At 32.7% G+C, this 9,860-nt stretch overlaps 1 long non-coding RNA gene across 1 annotated transcript; it reads left to right on the top strand.

Annotated features, from left to right (window-relative positions):
- Positions 1 to 238: 238 nt before the first annotated feature.
- Positions 239 to 8,174, top strand: LOC131819465 (uncharacterized). Its single transcript, XR_009349198.1, has 4 exons — positions 239 to 366; positions 2,779 to 2,901; positions 3,561 to 3,605; positions 8,086 to 8,174. It is a non-coding gene; the product is annotated as an uncharacterized LOC131819465 (long non-coding RNA).
- Positions 8,175 to 9,860: the final 1,686 nt, after the last annotated feature.

Raw genomic sequence — 9,860 nt, 5'->3', positions numbered from 1 at the left:
CTGCTTTCTTTATTTTGAATACATGTTCCTGCCCTCACTTCTGAATTCCATTACTAATAGTTGTTTTCTGGCAGAAAACACCCGGTGAGTGTGACCTTGGCATTTGGTGTTTTGGGGACCCATAGAGAGAGAGCTCTAATTCTGGCAGTTGAACTGGAGAGCAGAGAGAATTCCTCTTGGAATTCTGTGTTCTAAAGAACACAGCCTGGCTCATTGCAGGCTTGATGGAACAGAGGCTACCACTTCTGAAGACCGAAATCTCTATCTGCCAGCCAGCATAAACTATGTTTGAGTATCCACAAAGAAAACAGCTTTAAAACTGAGATGGATGACCTAGAAGCCACATAAAGGAAATTAATCAAAATGGTAAAAAGAAAAAAAAAAAAAGTTGTTGTTAGTAGAATAAGCTTCGGAGGAGGAGACAGATAACAAATTGAGTAACAGAAGGAGGAAAGAGAAGGAAAACAAGAAGGAGAAAGATTAAGGAAAAAAAAATAAAGGAGGAAGAAAGGCTACAAAAATACAGATTTGAAGGGGCAGACGCACCCCAATGTTTATAACAGTATTATGAACAATAGTCAAATTATGAAAAAAGCTCAAATGTCCATTTACTGATGAATGGATAAAGAGGTGGTGGTGGTGGTGGGGTGTGTGTGTGTGTGTGTGTGTGTGTGTGTGTGTGAGTATGTGTAATGGAGTGTTACTCAACTATAAGAAAGAATGAATCTTGTCATTTGTTAGACATGGGTGGAGCTAGAGAGTATTATGCTAAACGAAATAAGTCAGAGAAAGACAAATGACATATAATTTCATTTCTATGTGGAGTTTAGAAGCAAAACAAATAAACATTGGGGGGAAAGAGAGAGATAAAACAGACTCTTAACTATAGAGAAGAAACAGGGTCGCTACAGAGGAGGTAGATGGGGGTTGTGTTAAATGGGTGATAGGGATTAAAGAGGGTACTTGTGATGAGCACTGGGTGTTGTGGGTAAGTGATGAATTGCTAAATTCTCTTGACCAATATTACACCATATGTTAACTAACTGGAATATAAATAAAACCTTGAAAAAAAAAGTGACATACACTTAACTGGGAATAAAAAGAAGGAAAATACATAAATAGCATACTTAAGTGTAAAAAGAGAGAGAGAGTAGGAAGAGGAGGAGGAGGAGAAAATGGGGAAAGAGTTGAGCACTCCAAATTCTACATTAGAACAAATATTTTTGGAATAGAAATATTACCTTTAAAATGTAAGGTATCTATATGTAATTGTTCTAGTAGATGTTACTATTATGACCTACATTAGAGTGCTGAAAGATAAAATGGAATGAACACTACAAAATACAAAGAAATGGTAATAACAAAGGAAAGAAAAGATGGGAAAATTGAAAAACACTGCAGAAACTTAAAATGCAAGTGAGAAACATTCAGAAGTATGGAAAAGCTGCTGGAAAACAAGGTACTTCACAAAAATAGTACAAAAATTTGTATTGAACTTAAAGAGATTTTGAGTCAGAAGATTAAAAAGGCTAATTTAGTTTCATTTCAGCAGTGTAGAGCAGAAATACTGGTAAAAATGTTGAACTCTAAGATAGAAGGGAAAATCTGGAAAAGCTCCCAGACAAGTAAAGCACAAGTTAACACCCAAAACAAAGAAACAAAAAATTAGTTTGCTGTGATACCTCTTATGCAACAACACACATCAGAAGACAGTGGAATAAAATGGGGGGGGGGAGCCTGCCACCAGTGAATTTTCTACTTAGATGAGGTATTATTTATGAATGAAGACGAAAAACTGGTGTTTACTGATTTGCAATGTTTTAGAACCTATACCTACAGTGTGTTCCATTATGAGGGATAATATGCCCATGATGGATTCTGCAGTGGAATATGTTTTATTCATTCATTCATTCATTCTAATTTTTTTAGAATATGAATTTTAAATAATGCACTTACAAATATTTCAATATCAACCTTCTATTTAAACCTTCTCTTTTGGGGTGCCTGCATGGCTCAGTCATTAATTATCTGCCTTCGGCTCAGGTCATGACTCCAGGGTTCTGGAATCAAGCACTGCACCAGGCTCTCTGCTCAGCGGGAAGCCTGCTTCTCCCTCTTCCACTCCCTCTGCTTGTGTTCCCTCTCTCTGTCAAATAAATAAGTAATATTTTAAAAAATTAAAAAAAATAAACCTCTTTTCTAGATCTGAGAAGCTAGATTAGAGGAGAAGAAATGCTGGGAGGCAGAGTCCCAAGTCCTTGAAGGGGAATGATAGAGACATGAGCTGGAGGCAAGGACTATGACAAATAAATTTAATTTAATTTAATTTAAAAAATAAATTAATTACATAAATTAAAACCCTGGGTTTGGGGACAGGGGGCACTACAACCTGACCTTCTGGCTTCCAAGACCTTGAGGCTGACAGAACAATAGCCATAAATGCAGAGCATATGCTCTCCTCTTCCACTTCTGCCCCAGGGTAAGTCCTAGACTTACTGTAATGTATTTGCATTACAACAACCAAGCCCCTCCCCAACCATGGAGAAAGGCTGCCATGATGGTTCCTGTACAAACCTTGTAGGGTCAAAAACTCCCCTTCCCAACCTGAGGAAGTAGGGGTTCTCCATTTAACTGGAAGGAAACCAAAGTTGTAATCCACTCAACTGAATTTCATAGTTGCTGGTATTTTAATAATTTATCTTTGTTAAAGAGATAACTGATGTTTGGAAATATATAGAGAGCTTACTACATAAATTTGAGTTAACATTTTTTTTTTAGAAGGTAGAGAATTCTGAATGATCAACTGCAAGTGATATGACTTATTTAAGTGTTTAGGTGTGGATGCAAGGAGGTTGAAACACAAACAGAAGAGAATTCAAAACATTTCCAGTGAAAGTGCAAGTTAGTAATGGAAAGGAAGTTAAGTTCTTTAAAAATTTTAAGGAGCATAAAATGCTGATATATAACATATCAGATATAAGCTACACCCTGCCAAGGGATACATTCAGAATTTGTCTTGCAAATGTCATGAAATGATTCACTCTATCATTTCTTTTTCTTTTATTTAATGATTTCACACAGTCTGGGAGACAAACAGTCTAACAAGACTTTTTGCTCATTTACTGCTTTGTATGATACATGAAGATGTATTTCATAACAGCCATTTAGATTCATTTAAATTCTCTTATTCATATTTGAATAAACACCTATTAGTTATTTCTTTAATAATAATAATAATTTGTTACTTCTGCATTTACTATTTATATATCTTTATCAACATATACCTATCTATAATATTCATCTATTATATTTGTAATAACCAATATAGTCCATTAAAGATTATACTTGTAACCAGAGTATTAACTAAACACGGTGGTTGTTTCATTTTGTATTTTAATGGAAGTAGTAAAATATCAGTTTCTGAATTATATGAAGTGATTATTGACAGATGTTTATATTATAAATTTTTGCTCAATAATTATTTTCACATGCATTTTGTATTATAAAATGAATAGGTATTCATAATAAAATCACCAAAATATTTTTTTTTGTATTTCTAGGAAAATATTAAAGCACTGGCTATTCTAAGGACATTTTATATTCATGTAAGTTTGGAAATATGACAAGTTCAACTTAGCATCTAAATGTATAGGTTCTAAGGATAAAAATAATAAATTTCTCATGCCAACAAACTTCTTAGACTTGATTTTAAACTCATGCTAAGAGAGCTGAGCAGTATGTAACAATTTTAGTTCCTTAATAATGTATAAGATATGCTTGACTTAGTATTAAAAAGCTCTTGGAAGGCACGTTTTAAAAGATAAACCTTAATTTCTAAACAAACTTTAATTTTACCAAAAGAGTCCTTTTAGGCCTCACAATCCAATAACAACAAACACAGTCACATAACCTGTTTCTGCTTCACTTTTTTGCCATATATATTTAATTTAGGAAACACTTATGTGTTTATAAAATACAAATATTATATTTTGTTTAGGTAAAACAATACTGTCAACAACTCAATGAGGAGGTTGACTATAACACTCAGGGGATTACCAAGGTCACTATTGTCTAAAACCCAAACTGAAAATAACCATACAAGCAGTTTATAAATCAATCAATCTATCTGTCTTTATGTCATCTATTTGCATTTTACTGTGGGGGGTTTCTCAACTTTTCTTTCTTTAAGTAAGACTGATTTCTTAATGTATTTTACTCTCCCAATAACTGGCTTGTGTGTGTATATGTATATATATATATCCTATACAGATTTTTGAGGTGGAAGACAACCTTTTTTCTTGCAATGGCATTGAGAATTTAAAATGAGATGTTAAAATAAGAATTTAATGTTCTGTCCACATCCCCAGATGAACATGGCTGGTAATAGATGTGCATTAGGATCAGTTAGTTTACCACCTGTCTTTCTCTCTTGGTTTGACTCTATCAAAATGAGTGTAGATAACATCCCCAAATCCTGGCACTCTTGCCTATGTATTTGGGGCTAACAGGTAATTCATGAACACCTTACTGTCTCATTAATAAATTTTGCTAAGTCCTACAAAAAAAATGTAGGGTTCATTTAAATATAAGAAGTCAGAATTGGAGTTATATTTTGCCTAATAATCCGGGGCATTTTAAACATAGACTAGTGATTTGTTAATTTTAATTCTTAAAATTTCCACAATTAAACATTCAATTAACCTATTCAAATTTCAAAACTCTAAATGTGAGTATTCTGAAAGTGATTTTTATATTTAATTCGTGAAGCTAAATACATGCATACATGTGTATTTTAATTAGAATAAAGTGTTCTAATATATATGTGTACATATGACTGTGGGTGTTTGTGAATATACTTTAAAATCACTATCACAATTAAGCCAGTGTGATATGAAAAGAGAGAGAACAGTTCAGATTAATCTGGGCAAAACAGAACTCTTAGAATATATATTGATTTTCCACCTTCCAAAATACTTCCATAAATCATGATCATTGCATGCCATTCCTATGTGCCCTTGATGCTGCAAACTATAATCTAATCTTTACTTCAAGCTTCTAGAAAAGGACATTTTTCTTAGCATTTCTTCCTACTTATGCATTTTACTTACTTTCTCTGTCTGCTTTTTTCTTTTATTTACCTACAATATTGCTAGCTATACACATGATGCTGACATCTCAAGGTCAACAAAATGAGCTAATGAATAATAATACTTTTGTTCTCAGTGGGATTCTTGCCCATGAGTTTGGTAAACTAAGAAAAAATAAACTTTCAAGCACAGCAGTGTTTAAAAGCTTCTAAATGTGATTTCTGAAATGTTTAAAGCCCAAAATCCTTATGACTTCACCCTAAATTTAGGACTTCAACTTTATACAGACCATCTTCACCTAGTATTTTCTATGTTCTGTATCCCCAAGAATATCCTATATGATCTGACATTTGCATTCAGGATAAAACAAATTGATAAATGTTTTGTAATTTTCATTTTGTATGAAATCAAAAGTAGTATTATCCTGGCAATATTCAAGGAATGATTAGTCCTGTCTCATTTATATTTATTACTCTTTTCTATTTTGATAATTTTTCCCATATTCTGATTATTCATTACACCACTTGCACAATTGATTGGCTATAAATGAATGCTGTGAGCTCTACTCAACTGAAAAAGCTCTTCTTTGTAGGATTCACATTGGAAAACAATAAAAGTGTGACAGGTAAATATATTGGATATGAGTGTGCAAGAAAATGGATTAGAACAGGACAAGTGAAATGAAGAAAAAGAAAAAAATACAAAAGACTTTATTAGAAATGATAAATGTACAAAAATAGCATGATAGCAAGAAATTGAGTGAATCAATTGCACATTTGTACAGTGTTTCTTAATAACTTCTCCTCTTAAAACACATTCTAAAGAATCTCCAAAAGCAAAGAGTCTTTAATAGAATGCACCTTCACTGAAGGGTAGTAACTTGACACACTTCTTTCAGGAGAGTTTGAATTTTATAATGGAAATATCATGACATTAACCAAAGGTGTTCACTAACTGATCTGAATTAAATAGATACAAACCAAAGGCAAGATACCCTTAGGAATTTGAACATAGAATAATAATGGCCTAATTTATTCAGAGTATAAAGTGCAGCTTAAGATCAGTAAAGCAATTATAATTTCTATCTTCAGAAATGTTTTATTTTAATCACTAGACTCAGGTTATTTTTCTCCGATAATAATTGATTGCCTTTCATACACAATATCCATCTGTCTATCATCTATCTATCATCTATTTTCAGTAGCAAAGATGAAAGGCATTCTCATTTGAGGTTAAAAAAAAAGTAAATCTAGATTGCTACTTACTACAAAGATTCTAAATCTATAAACTAACCTGCTTAAGCTCATTTTAAAATGAACATATGAAAATATATAAAATATTTAAAAGATAATAATAAACAGGGGAAGTTTAAGATTTAGAATGAAATGCAAAATAGCAAAAAGGAAGAATCTAGTTATCTCTGATTGCTTTGAAACCTTGAGATAATTTTTAATAATTCTAAAAATTCCTAAAGAATTTTGTGTTTGCTAAAATTTGTAAAAATAATTGTCATCATTTTATTCCTACTTTTAGTTACTATTTCCTAAAATTTATAAAAACAATTCATGTACATCATACAATTTCTAAGAATAGTAATATGATTCTAAAGTTTGCCTTTTAAATAATATACAATGCATTGCTATTTGTGATTTTCAGAAATGTTTTATTTATTCTTTTTCTCTTCTCTAGTGAAGTCATGTTTACCTTTACTGGATTCTAGCAAATAAGAAATGATTTAAAGTCAACAAATATTCTTAAACGCTTACAATCAGAACCATATTATACAGATTAACTCAAATTTTTTAAAAATGTTCAATAACAATTGAATGAATTTTCAATAAAGTGAATTTTGAAGGTTATGAACTTTAATAAAACGATTTTATTTTCTTTACTGATTTGAGTAAACTACTCATTATAAATACAATTTAAATTTAGAAATAGGAATAATTTTGATGATGGTGTTCATGATAGTATTGACTTATTAGTCCACTTTGAAGAAACATTTTTATGTTTAACTTACTGTGTTACATCATCATTTTAACTCTAGTTGGTCAAAGATAAAGCTGGACATTAACTAAAGTAATGGAAACATTTTATTCTACAACTACTGGCAGTAGGGAAAAGTGTTGTGGCTGACCCAGATTTGTGCAGAGATGTCTGGGTGCTTTATGAGATAATGAGGGATTAGAGAAGAGACAAGTGGAGGCTTAGTCTTGTCAGGGAAATGAAAAATTATGAAGGCTTGGTTAGTGTAAAAGCCATTCAGATAGCTGGGTCTGCTACCTGGCAATATTGAAGGTAGAATTTTATTCTGCAACAAAGTTTGGGAGACAGAGTCCTTACCCTTTCTGAAAGAAATTTCAAAGGCATGGCTTCCAGGTCCTTGAGAAAGATACTACTGGGTTATAGGGGATACATACATATATTTATCAAAAGAACAGAGGAAGCTTTTTAAAAAATAAATGCTCTAGGACAGGGAGTTCTTAGCTGGAACAAGTAGCAAATTCTTTTGGCAGCCTTGAGCTTTCTCAAGCCAAGTTTTAAAGGACGGTGGGATGCTCCTAATGACTCCATCTGAAATAGTTGGAAGGCATGCTAGGGTTTGTTCAAATTTCTTAGCACAGGGGTTTGAATAGAGTCCTGCGTGCCCAGCGTGCTTTGCAGTTCTCAGATTAGAGCAGAAACCCGGAGACTACAGAGAATAGGGATTGATGTAATGCTAACTACTTACAAAGAGATAATAAGAGGCAGACCAAGAAAAATTAAATAGAAATGGATCAAACTGTTCAGGAGCAACAACAAAGATGTGAACAAGAGGATGAGTAATTATTGGCATAATTAGCGATAATATTTACGTGTTGTTAGCAACTGAATATTTATAAACCCCATTTGTATGTTGAAACCAATTCTGCATGTGACATTACTGAATATAGGGGCTTTGAGAGATGATTAAGTCCTAAGTATGAAGCCCTCATGAATAGGTTTAATGTCCTTACAGAAGACTGCCTGGAGAGCTCCCTAGTCCCTTCTGCCATGTAAAGACACAGGAAGAAGATGGTCATCTATATATCAGAAAGTAAGCTCTCACCAGACACCAGCTCTGCTTTGATCTTTAACTTTGTTGCCTTGATCTTTAACTTCTCAGTTCCAGAGTTGTGAGAAATAAATTTCTGTTGTATTAAAAAACTACTCACTCAGGCTTTGGTGTTTTGTTAGAGTAGCTCAAAAGTACTAAATGGACATTTATCATTCAAATTAGAATATCTTAGAATTAATTTTATAATAAGTTATGGCAATTATTTATAAATTCAACAAATTTTACTTTTTAAAAGATTCTTTTTTTTTCTTTTTTTAACTCTACTGCCAATGTGGGGCTCAAACACATGGCTTCAAGATCAAAAATCATATGCTCTACTGACTGAGACAAGCAGACACTCCAACAAATTTCACTTCTGATTAATAACATGTATTTTAAAATGGGAATAAAATATATAAAAGTAATTCTAATTAGCAGTTTGTAGGCCACCAGTTTCTATCAGCCAGAGTGAACAGATTAATTACAGTATCCTATTTTATACTAGAAATATTTAGTTGTGTTACATGACTCCAACATCCTTCCTCATAATGTTCACTTTTCTGACTATAGATTTTTGCTTGAATTTATTGAAATGGAATTTATAATTTTGATGAGTTTTAAGAAATACATATTCCTATTAAATAACATTAAGATACAGATCATTTCTATCACCCCAAAAAGTTTCTCTCTCACTTTTTGCTGTTAATTTTCAGGCAAAGGTAATCATTGATGTCGTATCTGTCACTATAAATTAGTTTTTCCTTTTTTTGAATTTTCATAGAAATAGAATATTTCAGTATGAACACTTTCATGTCCATCTTATTTTAAGCATCACAGTATTTTAGAGATAAATATGTTTGTGTGTAGTAGTAATTCATTACTTTTTTAAAAGATATTATTTATTCACTTATTTGTCATAAGAGAGAGAAAGCACAAGCAGGCAGAGGCAGCGAGAGAAGCAGGTTTCCTGCAGAGAAAGGACCCTGCCGTGGGACTCAATTCTAGGACCCTGGGATCATGACCTGAGCTGAAGGCAGGGGCCTAACTGACTGTACCAGCCAAGTGTCCCTAATTCATTACTTTTAATTACAGGATGTTATGTCAATTATGGATGTATCACAGTTTTTTCTTCCATTTACCACTGAATGAGATTTTGAATTATTTTCAGTTGGGGATGACTATGACTACAATTGCAATAAATATTCAAGTGTAAATTTTGAAGTAAATATTTTTATAATTTATTTTAGAGAGAGAGAGAGAGCAGATAGAGGGGCGGAGGGAGAGGGAGAATTTTTATAATTGTCTTTTCTTTACATATGCTCTCATTTTTTTTTCCTCTGCTTCTATGATTTTTCTCTTTACCATTAATTCCAGCACTATGATTTAAATGGGCTTTCATGTGGGGGTGCCTGGTGGTTCAGTTGTTGTTTAAATGTCTGACTTTTGATTTCTGCCCAGGTCATGATCTTGGGGTCATGAGATTGAGCCTGGCATCCAGCTCCACGCAGGCTGGGGACAGAGACTGGTTAATATTCTCGAAACTCTTTAAATGGGCCTTAGTGTGATTATCTTTGTTCTCATCCTATTATTAATGGTCTTTGTTTCCTTCATGATCCATAATTATACATCTGCTAGATGGCTCACTATTTCACCACTGGTCATGTAATTGCTATTGTTTTCTTTTTATATTAGTACTT

Source organism: Mustela lutreola, chromosome 1 (assembly GCF_030435805.1).
Source record: "Mustela lutreola isolate mMusLut2 chromosome 1, mMusLut2.pri, whole genome shotgun sequence".
Taxonomy (NCBI): Eukaryota; Metazoa; Chordata; class Mammalia; order Carnivora; family Mustelidae; genus Mustela; species Mustela lutreola.
Note: the sequence above shows the minus strand (reverse complement) of the source record. Positions and strands in the feature narration are given on the sequence as shown.